The 25,878-nt window shown below is 54.9% G+C and overlaps 1 protein-coding gene across 6 annotated transcripts in view; it reads right to left on the minus strand.

Annotated features, from left to right (window-relative positions):
* Window positions 1-25,878, minus strand: part of SEMA6D (semaphorin 6D) — an 84,190-nt gene that overhangs the window by 49,760 nt on the left and 8,552 nt on the right. For 4 of the 6 annotated variants that reach the window (XM_038750187.1, XM_038750188.1, XM_038750182.1 and 1 more), the window contains exon 2: window positions 9,035-9,464. The gene's annotated coding sequence lies outside the window, so the exon portion shown is untranslated. Of the gene's footprint in view, window positions 1-9,034; window positions 9,465-12,575; window positions 12,814-23,318; window positions 23,531-25,878 lie in introns of those variants that run through there. The other 2 variants (XM_038750183.1, XM_038750184.1) reach the window with 2 other exon arrangements.

Consider the following 25,878-nt stretch of genomic DNA (forward strand, 5'->3'; position numbering starts at 1 on the left):
GCCCCCCCCCCCCCCACTCCATGGGCTTGGCCTGTTTATCCATCATCCTTGAAGAGTTTTCACTGGGCGGCATCTTCGGGGATCACATCTGTCCAGCCCTTGACAATACAGCACGGGCCAGACTCCCCACCCCACAGAGGACGGGCACACCGTTTGGAAGAGAACAAAGGATCCTGAACCTTTCCTGAACCTTTCCCTCTGGAGTTCAGGTCCCATCATCAACCTCATCCGCACTATGGGGAACCCCATCACCCCCACGTGGGTCCGGCCCACTGCCCGTGCCTGTTAGGGATCACTTCGGGTCCAGAGGCCCAGACCCCCAATCTGCAGGGTCCGAGCTCGGCCCATTGATGGGCCCCAAAGTTTCTTGTGGTAGAGAGGACACCCAGGCCACCAGTCTCACAGGAAGCAATGAGGCCATGAGCTTCAGGTGGCCATGGGGACCCAGGGCTCCCAGCCTCCTAAGGCCACTGCCCCCGGCCCCAGCCATGAGCCTTCCCAAGGATGAGGTAAACATCACTTTCTGCACCCCAGCCGGCCCCCTTCCCCGACCCCCCAGCAGGGCTGTGGCAGGAGGTGAGGCCCCTGCTGCCATTCAGTGCTGGGCACAGGAGTCGTATAATAATAATAATAATAACAACAACAACAATAATAATAATAATAATAATTGTGGTATTTGTTAAGTGTTTACTATGTGCCAGGCAATGTACTAAGCACTGGGGTGGTTACGAGCAAATTGGGTTGGACAGAGTCCCTGTTTCATGTGGGGCTCACAGTCTCCATCTGCATTTTACAGACGAGATAACTGAAGCACAGTGAAGTGACTTGCCCAGGTGACCCAGCAGATAAGTGATGGAGCCGGGATTAGAGCCCATGACCTTCTGACTTCCAGACCTGTGCTGTTTTTCATGGGGACCCAGATGGGCTCGGCTGGGGAGACCCCAGAGTCCCCCGGCTGTCCTGGAGGTGGAAGGGGGCAAGCAGCTGCAGCTGAGGAACCGAGGCCCAGAAACTGGGTGGGAGACTCTCTATGTCTGGACAAAGCCACTCGGGGATGGTCTCTGGGCGAGATTTGTTTACACTTGTTCTTTGAAGAAGATGAAGCAGCATGGCTTAGTGGATAGAGCACTGGTCTGGGAGTCAGAAAGACCCGGGTTCTAATTCTGTCTCCACACATGTCTACTGTGTGACTTTAGGCAAGTCACTGCACTTCCTCTGAGCCTCAGTTACCTCATCTGGAAAATAGGGATTAAGACTTTGAGCCCTATGTGGGAGAGAGATTGTGTCCAAACCAATTAACCTAGTACCTACCACAGCGCTTAGTACAGTGCCTAGCATAAAGCAAGTGCTTAACAAATATCACAATTATTATTATTACTGTTAAGTCGGATGACATACCCAGGCAAGACCAGGTCCTGTCACTGCCCTGGCCACCACAGAGGAGCCTGGCAGTGCCAGGGTGGCCACGGTGATTGCATTCAGGGGCGAGTGCCAGGGTGCCCACCCACAGGGGCTCCGGCCAGGGCTTCAGCCAGCCCTAAGTCATTTGTAATTAGTCACAAAGCACAACGGGCCCTCTATCGGGTGAGATTTATCCTGGCCGCAGGCACCTTCAGAAAGGAAACCTATTAGATTTCCTTTACCAAGAGACGGCTGCGCTCATTTGTCTTCTTGTTGTTGTTGCTCCCCTGATAGAGTCTAAATTATCGCCGCAGGAGCCCGGGTGGGGCTGAGCCAGCCGCTCCCCGAGAGCAAGAGCAAGGGGCATCAGGGCCAGTGCAAACCCGGCACTCAGCCACTGACCAGCCCTCTGTCACCAGGGTTACGGGGGTGGGGATCTGTACTAGGTACCTCGGTTCGTGCTGGGTCACCTTGGGAGAGTCAGGGATGGAGAGGGGAAAGTGAGGGGGGTTGGATGGTCCATTCTGGGTCACTGGGGAGAGTCAAGGATGGAGAGGGGAGAGTCAGGGGTATTGAGCGGTTTCTGTTTCCTCTGGGACAAGGACAGGAGCACTGAGCCAATAAGCCATCTCCTCACCTGGTTTTGGAACACCCAGTCAGACTTGAGGGTAGGGATCCCTCGAATCTCTGGAGAACTCTCCAATCCAGGGCAGGGAGGCAGCCACTGTGACACTTGCCTGGCACTAAATTCCCCACCCATTTAATGGTAATGATGACCAACTAACGGTGGCATTTGTTAGAGGAGAAATGCAGGTGCCCTGTGAGAGCCTCCCAAAGACTCCTCCCACTCCCCTCCCAGCTAGGCCACGCCAATGGGTGGCTGTGTCTTTTCCCAGAATCCTCTCGTCCCCTCTTGCTGTCAGGCCGGACCCCCTCTGGAGACCTTTTCTGGGGCCCGGCTACCCCAGAAAAAGAATATCTTCCAATCACCCCAACCGAGAAGCACCATGGCCTAGTAGATAGGGCACAGCTTGGGAGTCAGAAGGACTTGAGTTCTAATCTCAGATTCCACTACTTGTCTGCTGTGTGACCTTGGGAAAATCACTTAACTTTTCTGTGCCTCAGTCATCTCATCTGTAAAATGGGGATTAAGACTGTGAGGACATGGACTGTGTCCAACCCTCTTACCTGGTATCTACACCAGCACTTAGAACAGTGACTGGCACATAGTAAGCGCTTAACAAATACTATTTTTTTTAAAAAAAGCCTCTCTCCTTCCTCGCTGGGGGCTTTGAAGTGTCTGTGTTCAAGCCCACTGCGGGCCAAGTGCAGAAATGAAATCCCCGGTCTCCGACCGTGGCTCTCTCAATCGCCCTGGGGATGCGGTGATGTGGTGCGGTATGGTCTGCCCTCTCGTTCTACTTTTCCTGGGCACAGGCTCCCCCGCAGCCCCCAGCGACCCCCCGTCATGCCGGCGGAAGCTGCACTTTAGCCGCTTCTTGAAACCCGAATCGGCTGCCGCTTCCTCCCGGGGAAGCGGGTCTACAGCTCGCCAACACCCTGGAAACCCTATCATTTGGCCGGTTTCCCGGTCTGCTCTAACAAATAGCAAAGTCAAAAGCAAATAATGGAAATAATGGAAGCTCCAAACTGGCTTCGTCATAGCCCGACCCCGGGGGACAATCGCACCTCTGAAGGCAATTCTGGGAACGGAGGAGGAGGAGGAGGAGGAGGGGCAGGGCCGGGCAAAGCCCGAGTTGGGGGTGGGTGAAGATGGGGGGCTTGGAGAAGTAGTCCTGACCACCGGGACTCTGGGCAAGGGGAAACACTGCTTTCCTATCTTCCTGTCAAAGTCTCGGTTTGCCCCACGAGTAAAGATTGCCCTTTGTTATGCTACTGTGTTTGTAGCCCACGGTCCCTATCTCTGGGGTCCCCATCTTCTCGGAAGGCTGGACTCTGGAAACTGGGCCCTGGAGTTGCTCAGAAGATGCTCAGTTAAACTGGAGTCTTCATTATTTCCCAGGAAATCTAATCAATTGATCAATACGAGTGGTTGAGCATCTTCTATGTGCAAAGTGATGCAGTGGGTACCTCTTGTGTGCAGTAAGGTACTGGGTGTCTGCTAAGGGCAGAGTGCTGTATTGGATGCTCACCATACTCCAAGCACAGCACTGGGCATCTTCTGTATGCAGAGTACTATACTGAGCACCTTCAGTGTACAGAGCACTGAACTGGGCACCCGCTGTGTTCTGCACAAACTAGAGTGCTGTACTGAACACCTACTGTGCCCAGAGTGCTGTACTGGGCACCTGCTGAGAGCAGAGCACTGTATAGGACATCTCCCAAGTGCTTAGGACTGTTCTTTCTGCTCACTAGCACTCAAATAAATGAACAAGGGAGTCAGCAAGTAAAAGGCGATTTCTAGACTGCGAGCCCATTGTTGGGTAAGGATTGTCTCTATCTGTTGCCAAACTGTACTTTCCAAGCTTTTAGTACAGTGCTCTGCACACAGTGAGCGCTCAATAAATACGATTGAATGAATGAATGAATGAATGAAAGATATCTGCACTGGAAGTGCTTTAGGGCATCCAGAAGGAGATGCAGGCTCATGAAGCCCACCGAGGTCAAAGGTCCAGGCAGACCCTGTTACTGCAGAGACGGAAGAATTTCTCTGAGAGGAGCTGAGCCCAAGGTGGTCGTCTGTCAAAGTCAGTTCCATGGAGCCCTAAGGACCCGGGGGAGCCTGCATCCATCTCCCCACCATGTTCCTCTCCCCTCCCGTCCCTCCTCCCTCCCCCCCACACCGGGCCCTCCCCCACACCGCCCAGGGCCGGCTCTTTCCGGCTCAGTTAATCCCTTCCAGTGGCCACCCCTCCGCTCCTCTGATGCAGGATCAGAGACTCCTGACGAAGCGGGGGATGGGAGAGAGTGGGAAGACGGAGAGGGAGGGATGGGGGAGGGAGGAATAAGGGGGATCAGAGGATCCAAGGAAAGAGATCTGGGAAGGGGGAGAAAGGGAGTGGAGGTGATGGGGAGGGGAGAGGATCCCCACCCCCATCAAATAGGACTACCAGCGAGTTGGGGGAGCGGGGGAGAGGTGATCCGCTTGATATGGGGGAGAGAGACGAGGGAGAGAGTGGCTTGGCCGTGCTTGCTGACATAACACTCCTTTGAGGAGGTAATGAGCAGCAGCCTCCCTGTGTGCGGTGAGGAATATTTGGGGACCGAAAAGTACATTAGACCGGAGCCCAGAGGGGATTCAGTCCGCGAGGCGTGAGCTTGGGGCCCCGAGGGTTAGATAGCAAAGCGGAAAATCTTCATCTCTGGCTGGCTAAAGCTCTTCTCTCCTCAATGTCTGAGCAGTAGTGTGTATACGTGTGTATACACACCAATTGTGTGCAAGGTGCCCTACTGGAAGCCTAGTGTGTGCAAGACGCTGTGCTTATCTCTCTTTCCACCCGGATATTCAGTCTTTCACCAAAGCCTGTCAGTTCTTCCTTCACAACATCTCTAGCCTCCGCCTTTCCTCTCTACCCAAACTACCATCACGCTGATCCAAGCACTTATCCTATCCCGCCTTGACTACTGCATCAGCCTCCTCGGTGATCTCCCTGCCTCTCCCCACTCCAGTCCATACTTCACTCTACTGCCTGGATCAGTTTTCTTAAAAAAGCATTCAGTCCACGTCTCCCCCCTCTCTGAGAACCTCCAGTGGCTGCCCACCGCCCCCACATCAAACAGAAATGCCTTACATCGGCTTTAAGGCACTCAATCAGATCTCCCCCTCCTACCTGACCTCACTGATTTCCTACTACAACCCAGCCCCCACACTTATGTCCTCGAACGCCAACCTATTCACTGTATCTCGATCTCCTCTGTCTCACTGCCGATCCCTTTCCCACGTCCTGCCTCTGACCTGGAACTCCTTCCCCCTTCTCTCCCCATCTTCAAAGCCCTACTAAAATCACGTCTCGTCCAAGAGGCCTTCCCTATCTCCTCATTTCCTCTATTTGTCGTCTCTTCAGTCTGCGCATTTGCGTCTGAACCCCTTAATCACTCGACATTCAAACCCACCCTCCAGCACTTATGTTCCTACCCTCACACTTTACTATCTTCCTATCTGTAATTTATCTTGATGTCTGTAGTCCGTAAGGTCCTTGTGGGCACGGAACGTGTCTCCCACGTCTATTGTGTGGGACTCTCCCAAGTGCCTTGCGCACAGTAAGTCCTCAAAAGATACCACTGATTGGGAGCGTGCTGGGCGCCTAACTGTGCAAGGCGCTGCCTGGGGGTCTGGTGAATGCAGAGCGAGGTCCCTGGCGCTTGGGAAGACACACTGTAAGCAGACAATTCTCGCCCTCAAAGGAGTGAACAGTCTGACGGGGAGACAGGCGCACGGCGGTAAACAAGGGAACGCCGCTCGGCATGGGCCGGCGGATGCTCGGGGTGCTTCAGGTCGCTGATTCCCGGGACCCCTTTCCGTCCCGCCCCGCAGCCCACCGCATTCCGGGCCCCCCTACCCCCCGCACGCGAACCCACCGGCCCCGGGCGGTTCGCACGCAGGTTTCACCCCCGAATCTCGCCCGCCCGCAATCTTCGGGGACCCCGGCCGAGGCCTCCCTTTCCCCCACAACGGCAGGACAAACCTAGCTCTTCCCGGGGAGGGTGGGGAAGGGCTTCCGGGCAGAGGGGCTCCCACGATCGGCGCGGTGGCGGAGTTGGCGGGGGGGGGGGCGCGGGGCGGAGGCTGTATTAGCCCCGGGTCGCGGGGCAGAGACGGTAACAGCGTCGGTATTTTTAGAAACATCAAAAGAAGCCCAGTCAGGGGGAGCGAGATTGCAGGAGAATTAAAAATAGAGGCGCCTCGTGGAACCCTGAAGTCGGGAGAAAAATCCATAAACTAATTTGTTTGCTGCGACGGCGAATCCTTCCTTTCTGGGCTCCGGACCGTGCAGGCCTCTTGCCCCGCGGGCGGGCGAGGGTCGACCCTGACGGGGGTCTCTGCGGTGCTCGGGGGGACCCAATGGTGCCGACCCGCGTCCCGCCGGACCCGGAACCTAGAACTGGGTCTTGGGGTGGAGAGGCTGGTGCCAGGCCCTAGGCCCTCCGAGCCCCGGCGACCCCCGCAGTCCACCTCCCTCACCGCAAGGCCTCGAGGCCGCCAGGAGTTCGGGGGGTCCGCGCCGGGGGCTGACGAAGCCCTATCGTCGGCCTCGTTATTCGTGTAAAGTTCGAGCCAACAGAGAGAACTGTTCCATTAAACCTCGGTACGGGCCCAGGAGCGAGCGCGGCGCTAATTGCTCACGGCCCCATCCATCCGTGGAGCAGATGCCGAAACCCGCTAACGTGATGTCTCCCGGGATTGTAAATCCTCCACAGGGATCGCCCCGTGGGGCGGAGGGAGAGCTACTGGCGAGAGACAGCTCCCCGGGGCTGAGGGGAGGGACGGGAGAGAGACATCGCCCGAGGGGAGAGAGGTGGGGGTGCGGGGGCACAGTCAGGCCTGCCCAGTCCTGCGCAGAGCCCCTTGCGGGCTGGGCTGTGGAGGGCTGAGCAAAGCCTATGTATGTGCCCCACCCTTGGACACACAACAGAAGATGGAGGACAGTGGAAAACCCTGGGGTGGCCCCAAGATGGACACTAGCACCCAGAAGAGCCCTTGTTCACACCTAGAGAGGGAGAGAAGAGAGGAGGAGGCTGGTCAGGGGTCGGGGGGTTGGCACTATATGGGATACAGCTGTGGACTCTTGGAAAGGGCCCAAGTCTGGGAACCAGGAGCCCGGGGTTCTAAGAAAGGCACGGCTGCTGGCTGCTGGCTGCTGTATGACATCGGGTAAGTCTGCAAACCTCTCTGAGGCTCTTCAGTGTCCTCCTCTGGAAGTTGGGGAGAGCAGCCCCTGCCCCCGGGCTGTCCAGAGGGCTAGCTGTGAACTTGGTCCAGCACAGGGTGGAGTAAGCACGGGGCAGGCAAAGTGAGCTTGAGATGGGACCAATTCATCTTCCACGTGGCCAGTCACATCACCCCTGTGCATCGTCACGTGGTCAGCCATGTCACCCCAATGCATCGTCCACATTAATAATAATAATGGTATTTGTTAAGTGCTTATTATGTGCCAAGCACGGTTCTAAGCGCTGGGGTAGGCACAAGGTAATCAGGTTGTCCCATGCGGGGCTCACATCCTTAAACCCCATTTTACAGATGAGGCAACTGAGGCACAGAGAAGTTAAGTGACTTGCCCAGAGTCACATAGCTGACAAGTGGCAGAGCCGGCATTAGAACCCACGACCTCTGACTCCTAAGCCCGTGCTTTTGCCACTAAGCCACGTGGCTTCTCTAAAGCCAGTCACGTCACCCTAACGCATCGTCGTTACCGACTTGTACTTCCCAAGTGCCTAGTACAGTGCTCCGCACACAGTAAGCGCTAAATAAATACGATTGAATGAATGAATAAATCATCCACATAGCCAGCTACGTTACCACACCTCACCTGCTCACTAATGGTTGGAGGGGCGGTAAGCCAGGAGCCCGGGGACAGCCAGGCTGGGTCCCTTCTCAGCCTCAGCCACCTGCCAGCGCTCCAGGGGCAGGGGCTACTCTCATGGAGAAAGGAGCAAAAATAATGGCCCAAGTTCCAGCTGCAGGCCAGCCCTTCCTCTAGCCCGTGCCCAAACTCCAGTCTGCCTGGTCTCTCTGGTTCTGTGAGGCCAGGAGCGATGCCACTTGCCCCGCCCCTCATCTCTCCTCACTCTACCAGCCTGCTGCCAGCAGCCCAGGGAGGTTAGTGAAGAGAGAGAGCAGTGCGGTGGACAGGAGCAGGGCTGGGGGGAGGCTGCTGTCAATCAAGTGGTGATGCTGGCCAATGGAGATATGCTGGAGGTGGGCTAGTGGTGTGCTGGCTGTCAGTGGCTGCACTCTGCACCATCCTGGGCCTAAGCTACCTGCTCCGCTCCCCACCCCCAGCTCTGGCCACAAGGGCCACCAAGTGGTCCGGCCAAGGGACAAGGCCAATTCCAGCTTTTGTTCAAACTCAAACTTACTGAATTTCCCCCATTCCCAAGGACCATCCTCTTTTGTTGTCTGTCTCCCCCTTCTAGACTGTGAGCCCGTTGTTGGGTAGGGATTGTCTCTATAAGTCGCCAACTTGTACTTCCCAAGCGCTTAGTACAGTGCTCTGCACACAGTAAACACTCAATAAATACGATTGAAAGAATGAATGATGGGTTGGGCTGGGGGATGGGGGAGAGAACTGCCCCCAGTGGTTTATTTGTCTCTCACATCCCTCTGTCTCACCATCTGCCTGTCTCTGCCTGACTCCTTTTGCCCCCAAGCCGCTGGTCCCTTACCTAATTCCTGCTCTGACAGTCAATTCTTTCTCAGTATACACAGGAAACCCCTTCCTCTAGCCCTCTATGGACAGAAGGAAACTATTTCCTTCCTCAGACCGTTCCTGGTAGTGATTCGTCCAGTTTTAACGTTTTATCTGTCAGGCATGGGGAGTGGGGTCCCTCCCCTGGCGAGGGCGAGGACAGCCTTCCCTCCTCCATCCAGCCTTCCCCAACCTGGATCAGTCGAACCCTCTCCAGAAGACCGAGGGATCACCAAGATCTCGCGCTTTTGATCCGCGGGTCTTACCTCTGCCGTACAGCTGGTACTCTCAGACGGCCACCATCGATGGATATCGGCTGGACAGCATGGAATCCTTGACAGTCAACATTGGTGGACACTGAACAGCATAGGATCCTTAGATGGTCAGCTTTGGTGGACACTGGCTGGACAGTACGGGATCCTTAGATGACAACATTGGTGGATGCTGGCTGAACAGCATGGGATCCTTAGATGGTCAGCATTGGTGGACGCTGGCTAGACAGTGTGGGATCCCTAGATGGTCAATATTGGTGGACACTAGCCAAATAGCCTGGTATCCTTAGATGGCCAACAATGGTGGACACAGGCTGGCCAGCATGGGATCCTTAGATGGTAAGAATTGATGGACATCGGTGGATGCTGGCCGGACAGCGTGGGATCCTTAGATGGTCAGCAGACTCTGCCTGGAAGCCTTGACCTTATCAGAGAGACATTAATGAGTAGAGTCGCCAAACCTGCAGGCATCCCCTACCCCCACGTCTCTGCCATCTCTGCATCTCTCAGTCTCTTCAGGCATTACTTGCACTGCCCATTCCTGGGCCCGAGGCATCTGGGTCCCGTTGGCCAAGGAAGACCTGGGGGCCCCGGTCACCCTCTCCTCATCCCGCCCTCAATAATAATAATAATAATAATAATGGCATTTATTAAGCACTTACTATGTGCAAAACACTGTTCTAAGCAGTGGGGAGGTTACAAGGTGATCAGGTCGTCTCAAAGGGGGCTCACAGTCTTAATCCCCATTTTACAGATGAGGTTAACTCCAGCTTTTCCCTACCACTGCCACCTCTCCCAGGCCCCTCAGGATCTCGAGTGAGATTCCCACCTCTGACATATTTTAGGAATGTTTTGATTCTCCTGCAAGGTGCCTTTCAAAGTCCGTTTTGAACTTGCCTCAACTCCTATTTGCACCCGGCTTGCTTCTCTCTATGGCTTTTCCTTTCATCTCCTTCACATGAGCTCAACCTTTCCCCTCCGATGATCACTTTTACCCTGCCCATTAGCCGTGTAGAGTTTCTTTTTGGTTGCCTGGCTCTTGTCCTGCAGAACACACTTTCCTGGACTTCTAATATCTCCAGGCTTCTGCAGTGATGACCACATTAGGCCCCATCTTGGACCAGAGCAAAGGTGGTCATTGACCATGGCTTCCAGCCTATTTCTGGACAGCCAAGAAGATCCAAGCTCTATTAGAAACCATGGGAAGGGATTAAAGGCACTCAGTGCCTGCAATCTGGAAGCAAAGGTCCTTAATCGGACCTAATTGTCCCAGACGCCTGAAGTATAGAGGCCTCTGACAGGCTGATGCCAAAATTGGCTATTTCTGGTTCCTGATCTAGAGGGCAAGAGAAGGGTCATGGATTAGAAGACATATGCAAGTGCGGGTAGGAGCACTGAGGAGGAGATGTGGGGAGGGGGCGGAGGAGGATCTGTGGAGAGGAACAGTTCGTTGGGAACAGTTCTATTCCCTGGATATGGCCCGTTCCCTCTGGTGGGCCCGGCTGAAGGCGTGGAAATGCTGGGTTTCTCCGGCGAGCCGGAAAGGCCGGCCGAGGCGCGGGAAGGCCGGCTGGCCACCGTGTGCCCAGGCTCGCTCCCTGGGACACCGGGAAACCGAGACTATAATTACGGAGGAAAATTCTGCAGGCGGCGGCAGTGGCGGTGGTGCGGGGCGGGGAACGTGGGGGAAGAGAAGGAGCGGTTCACCGAATTGCCCTTAACCAGGGCCGCGGGCTGCGCCAAGGGAGAGCGGGGGATCGATCGCTGCAGCAGCTGCAACAACGGCAGCAACAGGCCCATCAACGCCGCCACCTGCAGCCGCAGCTGCGGCCGCGACCTGACGGTCCGTCCATCAGTCCCGGCCGGGGAGCGGGGAGGAAGGGGGAAGGGGAGGAAGTCGGGCTTGTTTGTAATCGACCCAGCACAGTGCTCGGCACACAGTCAACGCTCAGTAAATACCACTGATTAATTAGCAGTGGGGTCACCACGGGCATTTGAAATAGGCCGGACAAAGGATTGGCCGGGGGCGGGGGGGGACCCTATCCTCGAGCCACCCCAAGATGGAGTGGGGGGGGCAGGGAGGGTAAAGGAGGGGACCCAGGATCATGGAACGGAGAAGGCTCCAGAAGCCGAGAGCTGGAGGGGACCGAAATGGACCGCTGAGGGCTGGGTCGCAGACTCCCCCAGGCTCCCCCAAACCCGCTCTGCTCTGCTCTTCTGTTTTTCCCTTTGGCTCGCCCGCCCCGCCCTCCGCCTCACCGCCCCGGCCCCCAAATGTGCTTTGACAATTCTCCGCGACAACTTTATCCCCGCAGGCAAGGCGGAGCGGAACAAAGGGGATAATTCACCTTAAAAGGGAACGCTAATGGAGCCACTTCCTCAGTTAATCTCCCGCACATCTCCTCCCCTGCCTCGGCTCCCTCCCCTCCTCCTCACTCCCCGGCAACCTCGAGCCCGTCCGGGGCCGAGCCCGCTGTCCACCGTCCCTGCCCACCGTACCCGCCCGTCCCCCGGCCCGGGAACACGCACCGCCTCGTTTCCCGGGGACGGAGGAGATTGCGGTTCCACGTTCTCGCCTTCCCAACAACCACGCGGCGCCGGCACCGCCCGAACCCATTGCTCTTTCTGCACTTGATTATGCAAATCGCTGAATTAGGGTTCACGGCACGTGCGAAGGGATGTTTTCGCAGGTACACGGGTTGGAATCTAGGAACAGCGAAGAATGCCCCTGTCCCCGGCTTGGGCAGAACGCTATACTGGGCGCCTGCTGGAAGCGGAGCTCTGTAGGAGACAGCTATCCCAGACCATGTAAGGCCACAATGATCGAACTTAGGGGCTCCTATCCCTGCCTGCCGCCCGGCCTGGCTACCCCCAGTCCTGGGAAACACGTGGCAGAGCCGAAATCACCTGTTGGGTATCCAGCTCCGGCCTAGAGCTCTGAGTGGGGAGGAGGATGAAGGACAGAGGAGGAGAGCGGTGGAGGGAACTGTCGTGGAGCCCATCCTTTCATTCATTTAATCGTATTTATTAAGAGTTTACTGTTGGCAGAGTGATGTACTAAGCGCTTGGGAGAGTACAATACAGCAATAAAGAGTGACATTCCCTGCCCACAACGAGCTCACAGTCTAGAGGGGAGAGGCAGACATCAATACAAATAAACAGACATCAATATAAATAAATAAAATTACAGATATATACGTAAGTGCTGTGGCTCAGGGAGAGGAAGGAAGAGCAAAGGGAGCAAGTCAGGGCGACGCAAAAGGGAGTGGGAGATGAGGAAAAGTGGGGCTTAGTCTGGGAAGGCCCCCCAGAGGAGAGAGATGTGCCTTGAGTAAGGATTTGAAGGAGGGGAGAGTAATTGTCTGGCAGATTTGAGGAGGGAGGGCGTTCCAGGCCAGAGGTAGGACGTGGGCCAGGGGTCGGAGAGAAGCAAGGTGAGGTAGGAGGGGGCAAGGTGATGGACTGCTTTAAAGCCAATGGTGAGGAGTTCCCTCTAACGGGATCCGCTCTCTTCTCCCACTACTCCCCAGCTCACCTCCTGGTTGTGCCCCTCTGGACTTCTCTCTCCTCGCCCAGGTCCTTTCCCTTGGCCAAAAATCCTTCTCCACGCAAATCCGCCGGATCCCAGCTCGCCCTATCTTCAAGGCCTCCTGAAACCTCACCACCTCCTCCTGGAAGTCTTCCCGATTAACTGCCACCACCCCGCGTCTACGTTGGCAAGCCCCGTTGCCGTGCAGGCGCGGAGTCGACGGGGCCGGCCTGGGGGACTCCGGGGCTCCCCGGGGACCGTGGCAGCCTGCGATCTTAACGAGTTATGAAAACTGTTCCGTTAATGAGTCTCGGCACGGCCTCCTGCAAGGGGCGGCGCCGGCGCTCGGTGCCCAGCAGTGAGCGTCCGGGCTCCAAACCGATTGGTCGCCGGACGGCCAAGGGGACCGTCCCGCCTGTCCTCGATATGTGTCCCGGGACGGCCCATCGGGGCGAGGGCCAGATGGGCCTCGGGGATGGCCGACCCTGCCCAGTCTCGGCTGCCCGGCGGCGTGGGCTCCTCTTTTCGACACCCCGACCCCTTGCCCACCGACCTGGCCGAGGCTGGCATCTCAAATGTACTCCCAGATGTACAGAGAAGCAGCATGGTGCAGTGGATAGAGCACGAGCCTGGAGAAAGGCATGGGTTCCAATCCCGGCTCTGCCACTTTTCTGCCGTGTGACCTTGGGCAGGTCACTTGCTTCTCGGTGCCTCATCTGTACTTCATCTGTAAAATGGGGATTGAGACTGTGAGCCTCACGTGGGACAGGGACTGGGCCCAACCCGATTTATTTGGGTCCACCCCAGCGCTTAGTACGGTGCCTGGCTCATAGTAAGCGCTTAATAAATACTATTATTATTATTATTATTCGGAGAGAAACTCTTCGTCGCCCCTAGCTGCTAGCGGGGTAGGGGGCGAGCTGAGCGCTGCGTGGGGCAGTCAACGGGGGTCGGGGGCTGGAAGGTCGGAGTCTGCCCATCGCCGCTGACCCCAAGCCGCGACCGGAGCAGGACAATCCCGGACCGGGCGTCGGGCCTGCCCTGGTTAACCCGCCCCCCGGGCTGCTCTCCTCACTGTCCCAGCGAGGGCCAGAGCATGCTCAGTCCGGCTCACTCTAAGGACCGGTGCTTTCTGGGACCTGTAGTCCTCGGGCTGCCGGGGGCTGGAAGCGCACACTCGTGCCCCCCCGCCCTTGCTTTCGTCGTTGTCTGTGCACTTGGATCCGTAACCTTTGGACACATAATATTCGCCCCAACCCCACAACGCTTCTACACATATCTTTAAATTGCACATTATACATTTAGTCATCATAGTGTCTGTCTTCCCCTCCAGACTGTAAGCTCGAATGGGCAGAGAAAGTGTCTGCTCTTTCTGTTGTACTCTCCCAAGCGCATAGTACAGTGCTGTGCACATGTCAGGGCTACATAAATACCATCGACTGATTGACTGATTTCCCTGACGGCCGTTGGGCTGTGCAAACGCTCCCCGCGCCCCCCAACCATCTCATTTTCACAACAGCAGCAGAGGGTCCGACGACGGGTGGGGCCTGGACCACTGCCCACGTCCCCCGAGGCTGAAGCGGCATTTTTATCTGCCCGCCGAGCCGCCTCCCTGCCTTTCACGGAAGGCGTTTGCAATTTCCTCTTCAATTAGCAGACCAGCAGGGGCTAATGAGCCGATCTGCTCTTCTCTCGGCAAGTCCGGGAGTCCGGGGCCTGCAGTGACCTCATTAGACCGGGCGGCGGCCGAGCAGCTCGAGACGGCAATTGCTCGCCCGGCTCCGGCCCGACCGTCTTCCCGCCTGTCGGATGCCAGCCCTAGGCCTCCTCTTACCTGACTCCGGGCTCCCCTGTCCACAGACACACCGAGTCTGGCCTCCAGAGAGAACCAGGGCGGGGCAGGAGGACGGACAGATCCCGGCCCCAGCCCTCTCGGACCCTCCATGAGGCCATAAGATGAGACTTCTCCCCCGCCGCCCCTAATTCCAACAGCTCTGGGGAATAGCTGCGAATATCTGCTTCCCCGACCCCCGCCCAACATATACGTACCAGCAAGGTGGGGGGGGGGAGGGCGGGGGGCGCCCCTCCCCCTTCCCCTTAAGGGAGATCTTGCCCAACGCCCTACTCCTGACATTCGGTGGAAGATTTATTACCGCCAAATCAATTATGGGTTTGATTCGAAATCCAGGCTAGATGGAAAAATTAGATTAGTTCCTATCAGCTGACCAAGATTTCACTATTAATTTGCTCGTCAGAGGTCTAATAATTCCAGGCACTTCCAATAAATGATTTAGGACAGAATTCAGCCCCCAGACAATTTCAGGGCCTCCAAGGGTTCTTGTGCAAGTAGATGCGAGTGAAGCCTCCGACTCAGACCCCAGGGCTCTGACCCCAGACTGTCCAGCCTATGGCCCTGCATCCCCCAGGGTCAACATGATACTGGGAGGAATTTAGGACTTACCAGCCAACACCCTCGACCTTCCCCTCTCTGTCCCTGAATCTCTCCCAGTGACCCAGCACGGACCATCCAATGTCCCTGACTCTCCCACAGTAACCCAGCTCAGACCACCCAGTGCCCCTGAACTTCTCCTCTCCATCCCTGATTATCCTCCAGTGACACAGTTTGGACCATCCCCCACACACCCCTGACTCTCCCTTCTCCATTCTTGACTGTACCCCAGTGACCCAGCATGGACCATCCAGTACCCCAAAATGCCCAGCAATTATGGGCATCGACCACCACTACCTCCTTGGGCCAGGGTAAAGTCCACCGCCTTTGTTCCCAACCCTCTCCATTACTGAATTCTCCAGGAAAGCCTATGGAGCTAAGGGGAGCAGGCGTACAGGCTGGTAATCTGCAAGATGATGCTCCATATCTGCAAGACTAGTGTACCAGGACCATCTCCACCTACAAGTAAGGGCATGTAGGGACGAGACCGGCTTCAGCATGCATCATTTCTCTTGGCCAAACCCCTCATTCTGTCCTGTCTTCTCTCCTGGCTGCCCCTACCTTCACTCAGCCCCTCCCGGCCATTCACGTGGTCAGCGCACGTCTAATCTCTTTGCTGAGGAGGTGGCAGCACTCAGCGTTTTGCAATAAATAAATGGGGAACCAATTCATGGAGCCCAATTTACTCTAACCAGCTCATTTTTGTTTCACGGTTTCTAAATCCTGGTAATTCTGTTGAATTGGGAGTTCCTGATAAGAGTATAATAGAGAGAATTACCCAGCACAGTCTGGGCTTCCAATCTCAACAGGCCATAGCATTTATCCTTCCTCCCAGAGGCAAAAAAGTCAGATCCAGGGGCTGCTGGGAGGCGATGTCCCTGGGATGGAGAAACGGCAGGGAAAGAGATCGTACCCTTTCATTAGAGTGGAAGCTCCTTGTGGGCAGAAAAGTGATTCGGTTCCTGATCTCTGCTTTCTTAACGGTTAGTGCCGTGCATAGCATTCTGTAGGTGCTCAATAAACTCCATCATTGCTACTGCCTCTCCCTGTCGGGGGTGGCAGAGACACCACGGAGGGCAGAGAAACGGAGGAGGGAAGTGACTGTACGGGCCCCCCCGTCATCCATGCCCCGGCCCCCCTGACCAGCTTCAGACTGCATCGCCTGGGGCCCCGGGGTAGATGGCTATTGGAGGGGCAGAAATTAATACCATCATCATCATCAAAATTATTGGTTTTTAAGCGCTTACTATGTGCCAAGCACTTTTCTAAACGCTGGGGGTAGGTACAAGGTAATCAGATTGTCCCATGTAGGGCTCACAGTTTCAATCCCCATTTTACAGATGAGGTAACAGGCACAGAGAAGTGGAGTGACTTGCCCAAGGTCACACAGCAGACATGTAGCGGATCCAGGATTAGAATCCACGACCTTCTGACTCAGGCCTGGCTCTACCCACTGCGCCATGCTGTACCCCAGCGCTTAGTACAGTACTTGGCACATAATAAACCCTTAACAAATACCAGTTATTTTACTCCTGGGGGCAAAGCAGGAAGTTGTGGAGTTTGTTGGATTGACTGTGCCCGGGGCAGGTTCCCACGGACCACCAGCCTAGTCTTTATCCCCCCTTCAGTTCGGGCTGTGTTCTCAGCCCCCGGTGGCCATGAGACCCCCACCCCACCAACGCCCCCCGCCAGGTCCCGGGGAGACCCTGGGTCAGGCTGTTGGGGCCAGAGGCTGAAGCCCAATCCTGGCTCTGAGGGGTAGGGGTGAAGCTAGCGCGGTTGTGGCAGGTCAGGAGAGGGGGTGACATTGATGGGGAGGAGCCTGGAGTTTATGGAGGGGGGTGGAGATGGTGGAGAGAGGGTGGAGCTGTCGGGCGGAGCTGGGAAGCCGGTGAGGTAGGGTGGAGCTGTGGAATGGGGTGGAGCTGCTGGGGTGGGCGTGGAGTGGGTGGAGGGGGGCAGGGGCAGGGATGGAGCTGCCGGGATGGGGGTGGGGCGGGGTGAGGAACGCAGGAGGGCTGGTGTTGTGGCTGCTGGGGAGAGGTTGCGTTTACCTTCAGTACCCAGGGTTCCACCTATATTTTGCTCCATAGATTCCGGGATAGGTCAGGCATCTCTAGGTCAAGCGCTTAGTACAGTGCTCTGCACACAGTAAGCGCTCAATAAATACGATTGAACGAATGAATCTCTAGACTCTAAGCTCGTTATGGGCAGATAGCGTGTCTGCCAAATTTGTTGTACTCTCCCAAGCGCTTAGTACAGTATTCTCTTGGTAAGGGCTTAATAAATACCGCGGATGATAGAGCACGGGACTGGGAGTCAGAAGACGTGGGTCTGCCTGCCTTCAAGATGTATTCAATGTAGTGGGGAAGACAAGGATCCATCAGTCAATCAGTGGGATTTTTTGAGTGCTTTCGGTGTGCAGAGCACTGTACTAAGCGCTTGGGAGAGTACAGAACAGCAGATTTGGTGGACACATTCCCTGCCCACAGTGAGTTTACAATCTATAGGGGCTCAGACATTAATATGAATAAAGAAGGAGGGTCCCAGCTCTGCCACTTGTCTGCTGTATGACCTTAGGCAAGTTACTTAACTTCTCTGTGCCTCAGTTACCTCATCTGTAAAATGGGGATTGAAACTGTGAGCCCCACATAGGGCAGGGACTGTGTCCAACCTGACTAACTTGTATCTACCCAGCACTTAGTACAATGCTTGGCACATAGTAAGTGCTTAACAAATATTATTATTATTATTAATAATGATAATCAAATCAGACACAGTCCCTGTCCCACATGGGGCTCAAAGTCCAAGGAAGAGGGGGAAAAGGTACCACATCCCCATTTTACAGATGAGGAAACAGAAGAATAGAGAAGATAAGTGACTAGCCTTAGGTCACACAGTAGTCCAGTGGCAGAGGTAGAATTAGAACCTAGGTCCTTTGGCCCCCAGACCTGTGCTTTTTCCACTAGGTCAGGCTGCTCTCTGTCCTCTCCCCTCCCTTGTCCTCCCTTCTCCCCACCCCACTTCCTCTCTCAGGGCTGGGCCATGGGCCTCTGGAGGTCTCTGGCACCTGTCCACTCACTAATCCCAAGCTGGACACACACAGCAAGGAGGCTTTTCCTGCTCAGTGACCCTGTGAAGCCCATCCCCTGGGCCGGAACCAGCCCAGTCCAATGCAGCTGGCAATCCTTTGGGCCCCAGAGGATTGCCTTCAGTTCCAGGCTAGGTTGCTGCGGCCAGCCAGCAGGCATCAGGGGTGGCCAGGGGTAGGGCTGGATAGGCTGCATTGTGGGAGGAAAGACATGGGAAGGGGGAGGAGAAACAGAGTGGAGGGGAGGAGAGGGAGGAAGGAAGAGGGGATATGAAAGGGCAGAGTAAGGCAGTAGGAGAAGGAAGGGGAAAGGGAGAGACCTGCTTTGCACTTCCCCTGGGCTGGAGCCTTCAAATGGCGCCATCCCCCTCTCCCTCCCTCCCACTGCTTGCCAGGCTTTCTCAACCAAGTCCCAGCCCCCCTGGGGGGTGGACCGGGGCCAGGGATGGAGGACTCGGGAGAGGGGGGAACAAAGGCCTTTCCGGGAGGGGACCCTCCAGAGCTGAGAACGAAGGAGCTGGATTCTGGGAACCTCTCTCCCTGCCTTTTTTTGGGGGTGGGGCAGGGGAGATTCTCAGCACTCACCCCTTGCTTCCCCTATCTTGGCTGTCGGCCCAGCCAAGGGGGTCAGCATGGGCAGCAGCAGTCTGGATGGAACTTGGCATCCTGTGTCCCCAGGAACAGACTCCCCCAAGTCTTCAGCTTCTGAGCCTCCCAATCCACTGCTCTTCCTTCCCCACACTGGTCAGCGAGGGGGTTCCTGAGCTTGGTCCAGGACCCTGGTTGTCCCAGGAAAACACTGACCAGATGAGGGTGATGGGGGCATGGGGGAAGGAGGAGTGGCATCCCAGAGAGGATGGAGAAACCCGAGGCTTGCTCCCAATCTTCAGACGCTGCCTTCACACAGACCCACCCCACCCACTCCACCCCTTCAAATATCTGTGGTCATTTGGAAATCCCAGATGACAGTGATTGGCTGATTCTGACCCCTTTGATCAGATTGCGTTGAAAATATTTGGGTTGTGGGAGTCAGAACACTTTCTTGGCCTGTTAACCAGATCAATCAGGTACTGGCCCCTCAACACTGCCCTCCAAAACCCTCTCCTTCCCCGACTTTTCCATCCTTGTGGACAATACCACTATTTTCCCTGTCTCTCGACTTACAATCTTAACATTGTCCTTGACTCCTCTCTTTCTTTCAACCCCCACAGCTAGAATGTCACCAAATCCTGTCGGTTCTCTCTCTATAATATTTCTAGACTCCATTTCTTCCTCTCCATCCAAATGGCCAGCATGCTAGTACTGGCACTTGTCACACTCTGACTTGACTATGGCATCAGCCTGCAATCGCTCTTAGGGTCTTCCAATCTCCCCATTACCCCTGCTCCAGGACAATGTCCCCAGTCCTGACTGCTGCACCCGAAACTGATCTATCTGTTGAAATGCTCTCCCAGCAGTCTGTGGATCCAGAATAGTGACCCCCGTCCTGACTTTAATCCTACAGGTGGGTCTGTCTGCTGCTGTAATTTCCCAGGAGCGTCTGCTCCAAAACAGTGACTCCTGCATATATTATGAATTACTTATTTATTCATTCTAATGTCTGTCTCCCTCTCTAGACTGTACACTCGTTATGGGCAAGGAGCATGTCTGCTAATTCTGTTGTATTGTACTCTCCCAAGCACTTAGTACAATGCTCTGCACATAGTAAGCGCTCTGTAAATACAATTGATTGACTGATTGTCCTGGATGTCCCACGCAAGTCTGGTCTGTCTGGAGCTGTGGTCTCCCAGCAGCTTCTGCTTCAGGACAGCAACTCCAGCCCTGATCGCTGCATGCCAGGCTGGTCAATTTGCTGCTATGGTCTCCCAGGAACTACTGCATGAGACTGAGTTTCACAGGGTCTGAAAAACATTTCCCCTCCTCCTAGCTTGCATGTGCCTATTTCAGCCCATCGAGTGTCCTACAGCCATTCTTGGATCCAAAATCAGGCTGCAGGGGAGAATGTGGGTTCCTGTGACTCACAGCTACAGATACCGCCCAGGCTGACACTCAGCATCTGTGCTACACCTGAGCTTCCAAGGCCACGGAGGGTGAGGTGAAGAGGCTGCCGGATTCCTGCCTTTGTCCCAGCACTACAGCAGGGCTCCGGTCCTAGGAACTGGCAGGGAGGAATCCAATTTCGGAGGATCCCAGCAGCTGAGGGGCAACAGGGGGGAGGTGGTCCCGGATTTGAGAGCACTGTGGGAATATGCCACAGCTCCAAACAACAGCAAAGGCCCTCTCTGGGCACCAGGCTCCATCTCAGGCAAGAATAGATATTTTGGAAACAATTTTACAGGAAAATTAGAGAGAGAGAGGGAGAGAGAAAGCGAGAGAGAGAGCTTTTTATTCTGTTCCCTTTCTGAGTTTGAGAATGCCACTGGGAGAAATTGTCTTCCTAACACAGATAAGTTGTGCAACAAAATATGAGCAGGATCAAAAGGGAAAATTTCATGAATGAGAGGGACTGTAATGGGTAATGATTAAGAGGCTTCCAGTAGAGCACTATGCATGTTGGGTGCCCAGTACAGTATTCTGTACACATTGTGCACCCACTACAGCCCCCAACACACAGAGAGTGCCTAGTGCAGCGTGCACATCATGTCGGAAGTGGTAGGGGGACTGGGTGGGAATAGGGATAGGAGGTCTACATCTTTTTCGGCTGATGGGAGCAGGACCTGGGGGCCACTAAGGGCCACAGGAAAGGTTGCCCCAGCTGTGCCCCTCACAGTGACCTTGGGACAGAGATATATGCCCGCTCTGGCAGAGCCAAGGGCCTGGGGGCAGTGGAAAAGCCGAGCCTGGGGATCAACTGAGCCCTTGTGGACCCCCAAACAGCTGTAGCCTGGGACAACCTAACCCCTCGGGGACCATGTGGTGGGCACTGGCAGTGTTGTTTCTTCACTTTTTCTCAGCCTCGCTGTGGGTCGTGCTGGGGGTGGGGAGGGGGCTGAGGGAAGGAGGGAAGACTCCCTCCTTAGACTGTGAGCCCACTGTTGGGTAGGGACTGTCTTTATATGTTGCCAACTTGTACTTCCCAAGCGCTTAGTACAGTGCTCTGCACACAGTAAGCGCTCAATAAATACGATTGATTGAAGAGAAGAGGGGGAGGGGTGCTATATTTAGCCTTTCTTCCCACCCAAGAGGAATCAGCACGAGGTGAGCACGACCTGAGGCGGTGGCATGCGAAGCCGATGCTTGGCATGCTGGGAAGCGTTGTACTGCCATCAGCCCTCAGGAAAGAAGAAACAAAAATAACCGTGATTACCAGGAAGGAGCTTCAGCGTGAAGCTGGTGACCGCAGGCGTGGGGCAGAGGGTCTGTGGGGCCATGGGGCTACAGGAATGGGGGCTGTGGAGTTGTGGGCTTTGGAGGTGGGGGGCTGCAAGGCCACAGAACTGGGGGGCTGTGGAGCTGAAGGTCTTGGGGGTTGTGAGGCTGTGGGATCATGGAGCTGGGGGCTGCAGGGCTGGCTGGTGTGGAGCTGGAGGGCTGTGAGGCTCTGAGTCCATGGAGCAGAGGTGCTGTGAAACAGAAGGGCTGGGGGACTGTGAAGCTCTGGGTCCATGGAGCTGGGGGGCTACAGGGCTGGAGGACTGTGGAGGTGGAGGGCTCGGGGGCTGTGAAGCTCCAAGGCCATGGAGCAGGGGAGTTTCAGAGCTGGGGAGTTCATGGAGCTTCAGACTGGTAACTGAGGGAGTTCCCCTATGCATAAATGTCCCAGGCCCACTCCCGCTTGGTCTGCTCTGGGGTGGGGGGTGCGGAGCGTTTCTCTCATTAGCTAGAAAGCGTAGCAGGGTCCACTTCCCCCAACTCAATCTATCCATCTGTCCATCCATCTGTACATAGTGGGCATCAAGAGGCTACCATTGTGAAGAGCATAGGGTTAGATGCTTGGGGGAGACAATAGTCAGTAGACATGCATCCTGGCCTTGAGGAACTTCCAGTCTTGCAGGGGAAACAGACCATGAAATAGAGTACAAGCAAGCAAGGACTGAACAGTGAGGTGAAATAGGAGGGAGTGCTGAAGTAAGCAGGTAAGGCGATACACATGGAAGTGTGTGGGCACATACCAGTCTTCTCAGAAAGGAAGCTGTGCTATAGGGAATCCCAGCAAAGAACAGAAGGGTTAAATCCAAGGGACCAGTCCATGGATGAGTGTCTGCGCTGGGTCACTGGGAGAGAGTCAAGGGTGTCGGATGGTCTATGTTCGGTCACTGGAGGAAGAGTCGGGATGTTGAAGAGTATGTGCTGGGTCACTGGGGGAAGATTCAGGGATGAAGAGATAAGAGTCTGGGGTTTGGATGGCCCATGATGGATTATTGGGAGAGAACGAAGGATGTTGGATGATCCGTGCTAGGTCACTGAGGAACAATCAGAGATGGAGATGGGAGAGTCGGGGCAGTTGTATGGTGCATGCTGGACTATTAGGGGAGAGTCAGGGGTGTTGGATGGTCCATGATGGGTCACTGGCACATGTGGGTGAGTCAGGCCAGGCCCTCTGCAGCATCTTGGAGAGGAGAGAAGGGTCTCTGACCCCAAACTGATGACACATCTAAGCTTTGACGCGAAGGGTGGGGGAGTCTTTGTTCTGAGCCGAGTTCTGTTTGTGTCCAATTTAAACCCAATTTAAGCAGGCATGTATGCGGTTCACAGTGATTTCCTCATCTTCATTACTTCCTTCAAAACACATAATTTACTCTAAACAGTGGAACGCGGCCAGCCATAAGGAGCAAGGGGAGGAAGAAAAAACTAGCCCCATTAGAGGTTTTGAGACTCTGAGCTTTGATGACTTTGGAGCAATTAGCTGGTGTGGGAGGGAAAAGGCACAATTAAACAATGTATCCGCCCTCCGTGGCACCAGATGGGCATTCGATTGGCCAGATAGGTTCCTGCTGCCTTGGCTGTTCCCCTGTACTGTGTGACCTTGGGCAGTTCCCTTCACCTCTCTGGGCTTTCCTCTCCCCATTTTCCCAAGGAGGAGGCTGCTACTTCACTCTCCCCAACTTCCCTCCTCCAATGGGCAATGGCAAGACTGCAAACCTAGAACCACTGAAAGGTGAAATGCAGATCAGCCTTGGGATTTGAGGGGAAAGAATCTGACCGCTGCCCCCCCCCCCCGCCCCGACCCCCTGGCTCTGCCCTTGGAGAGGCAGCACTCACTAGGCACCTGGAGGGATGATGCTTCTCTTTCGGGGTCTCAGGCCTCTCTCCTGGAAGCATGGCCACGTCAGGCTTCAGTGAGTATGCCGATGAGGTCCTGGTGGGCTGGACCTGGGTCAGCTGCTGCACCCTGGCCAGGGTCCCCTGGTGATGGGGCGACCACCCCACAGATTGTCACTGGGGAAGAGTCAGGGGTGTTGGATGGTCCATGATGGGTCACTGGGGAAGAGTCAGGGATGGAGAAGAGATTGTAAGGGGTGTTGAATGGTCTGTGATGAATCACTGGGGGAGAGTTAGGGATGGTGAGGGGAAAGTCTGAGGTCTAGTAGTGATAACTGTGGAATTTGTTAAGCACTTACTATGTGCTAAGCACTGTACTAAGCACTGGGGTAGTTACAAGATAATCAGGACAAACACAGTCCCTACTCCACATAGGGCTTCCAGTGTAGTGGGGAAGGAGAACAGGGCTTGAACAGATGTAGGAAAGTCCATCCCTCCATCCAGGAGGACAACCCAGACACTGTTGGTGCGGTGGTTGATCCAGCCAGGGAAAGGGGTCACTCGGAGAGTTTGCTCCCTGCTCACCCCCACCCAGAACCGGTAGGACCCCACAGGGTCAGGGCTGGCCAGTCAGGTCAGCTGCCTACACCTACAATCCTTCCCTTTGTGGGCTGGACATCAACTCACTGGAGCAGCAACGTCTGGGCTTCAGATATCTGGCCCAGGGGCGTACAAACTCTTCACAGTGCTTCCTAAGCCCCTTCCTCACCTCCCCAGTGACTCTGTGGAACCTCAGGGGCTCTGCCTTGATCCACCCCAGATCTCACCTCAGGACCCTCTGGGAAGCTGAGGGCCAATCAATCAACCAATCAGTGGCAAATTCTGAGCACTTACACCGTGCAGACACTGTACTAAGCCCTTAGGAGAGTAAACAGAGTTGGTAGACCTGTTTCCTGCAGCAGCCCCCTCCCAGCCCCGTTCCTCCCCCCTCACCCTACCTCATCCACCAACTCAATAATGTTCATTAGGCACCTGCTGTATGCAAACACTACAATGGGAAAATCAGCTTCCTCCCTGGACCCAAAAGGGTCCCTGTATAAGGTGGAGGGCTGGTGGCAGACAGATAAGCTGAGACCGAACTATGAAAACCCCAAACCAAAATAGAAGCTGGGGATGTCAATAAATATGAAAAAAACAGTAGAGTCCTAACACTGGAGGAGCAAAGGTTCAGGCCACTCGTGGTTCAGAGTCCAATAGGCTCTTTTGCGGCCATGACTGTAGCCTTGTGTGGGCAATTGCTCCCAGAGTGGCTGAGGATCTGCCTGGCCTCCTCCTGTCCCTTAGTTTTCCCATTAACTGCAGCGATTTGGGGATGGGGAGAGCCCTAAGACAAACCCAAGGAGCCTAGCTTCCCCTTCCCACAAGAGCAAAACTCAGGGTGCTATATCTTTTATTTGTATTAGTGTCTGTCTCCTCCTCTAAGTCTGTAAACTCACTGTGGGTAGAGAACATATCTGCTATGTTGTACTATTCCAAGTGCTTAGTAATGTGCTGTACATGTAGTAAAATGCTCAGGAAATACCACTGATTGATACATTGATCTTTCTGCTTGCTTCATCCTGCTACTTCCCCAACTCACTCACCCTGTTCCACCCGTACTCCCCTCTTCACTCAACCACCTCTCAACTCTCTCAGCTTGGACCACTCACATCCTCGCTTCCTCTTGTCTGCAACCCCCGACTCCACTCCAACCTGCCAGCACTCAGCTGAAATCCCACCTCCACTGGGTTAATCCCTATGGTCCTGGTCATCCCATCCCATCATCCCCCCTTAGCCTTCAGATGGTCTGGTTTATCTATTCCATCTAATCTTTTTGGACTTGCTTTGTGGTTAGCTGTTGTTCCCACTTATGTACAGTCACTGACTCTGTAAACTATTTGCTCCTCAAGGCCAGAGTCTTCTATTTTTTCTGTGAATCAATCAATCAATGGTATATATTGAGTGCCTTCTGTGTGCAGAGCACTGAACTAAGAAGCACTAGGGAGAGCCAATACAATAGAGTTGTTAGACAAGATCCCTGCCCTCAAGGAGCTGATGATCTAGCAGGAGAGACAGACAGAGGTGGGGTAACAAAGAGCTTAAGGGCTACAGACTCATGTGCATAGGCAATGCAGAAGGGAGAGAGAACAGGGTGGGGAAACCTGCAGAGGTTAGTCCTAGAAGGCAATCTGGCCTAATGGATAAAGCATGGGCCTGGGGGGGTGGGGGTCAGAAGATCTGGGTTTTAATCCCAGCTTCACCACTTGCCTGCTGCATAACCTTGGGTAAGTCACTTAACTTCTCTGTGCCTCAGTTTCCTCAACTGCAAAATTGGAATTCAATACCTATCCTTCCTTCTACTTAGACTATGAGCCTCATATGGGACAGGGACAGTGTCCGACCTGATTAACTTGTATCTACCCCAGCACTTGGCACAGTAGTTGATATGCAGTAAGCACTTAACAGATACCATAAAAAAGAAGACCTCTTGAAGGGGATAAGATTTTAGGGGGGTTTTGAAGATGGGG

The sequence above is a fragment of the Tachyglossus aculeatus genome, chromosome 8 (genome assembly GCF_015852505.1).
Source record: "Tachyglossus aculeatus isolate mTacAcu1 chromosome 8, mTacAcu1.pri, whole genome shotgun sequence".
Classification (NCBI taxonomy): domain Eukaryota; kingdom Metazoa; phylum Chordata; class Mammalia; order Monotremata; family Tachyglossidae; genus Tachyglossus; species Tachyglossus aculeatus.